This window comes from Tauraco erythrolophus, chromosome 5 (genome assembly GCF_009769465.1).
Source record: "Tauraco erythrolophus isolate bTauEry1 chromosome 5, bTauEry1.pri, whole genome shotgun sequence".
In the NCBI taxonomy this organism is placed as follows: Eukaryota; Metazoa; Chordata; class Aves; order Musophagiformes; family Musophagidae; genus Tauraco; species Tauraco erythrolophus.
In genome coordinates, this window is record NC_141469.1 from 79,326,481 (window position 1) to 79,327,317 (window position 837).

Here is an 837-nt window from a genome sequence, read left to right on the forward strand (position 1 = left end):
TTGTACCAAAAGTGCAACGCAAAAAATTCCCCTTTTCCTCAGCCTCATCTGACAGCAGGTTAGTCAGGAGCAGCAAGTGGCTGCTGGAAACAGCTTTACTCAGAGGCTCACTGTTCCTTGTGTATAAAACTGACAGCTGAGCAGATAATTAACGAGATTCCCTAAAAAAACAGAGACGTACCAAGTTACCTGCAACCTAACTCCAAGGTGTAAGACACTGAATTTCCACACACAGCTGTGCTTGTGAGCACCCACACCCACTCCTTCCCCACGAGCACTTCGGCTGTCTCCTGCTCAGCCCTCTCCTCGTATGTGCAAGGATATCCTGCCTCTCCCTGGGCTCCTCCTGGGTCAGATGCCCCAGCTCTCTGTCCCCTGTCCCAGGCTCTCCCTGGGCACCCCCCTCCCTGTCTGCCCTCTCTCTCTGACCCCTTCTACGCCATGAGTCCAACAAAACTACATCTCTACTCTGCCTAGTTTTCTCTCCCACCTCATTTCTCAGACGGTGCATCTCCTCCTGGTGGCAACTCACTTGACCTTTTATCTTCCTCATCTCTGCTCTTCCTTCTCCTTTTATTCCGAGTAACCGTTTTTAAAACTGCATTGAGTGAATGAACAGACATCCCTTTCTGTCGTTTGATCACAACATCCCTGGCATTCTGTTTTCCCAGTATCAATTTATTCCCCCACCTCCTTCACTCCTCATTCAAAACATTTCGTAACATCTCACTCAAAAGCTTTCTTTGCAAGATGTAAATCACCAAACATCCCAAGCTTAGTCAACAAGTGGAACTCATTATAATGACTATGCAAAGCTGTCAAACACTTATTTGGGAA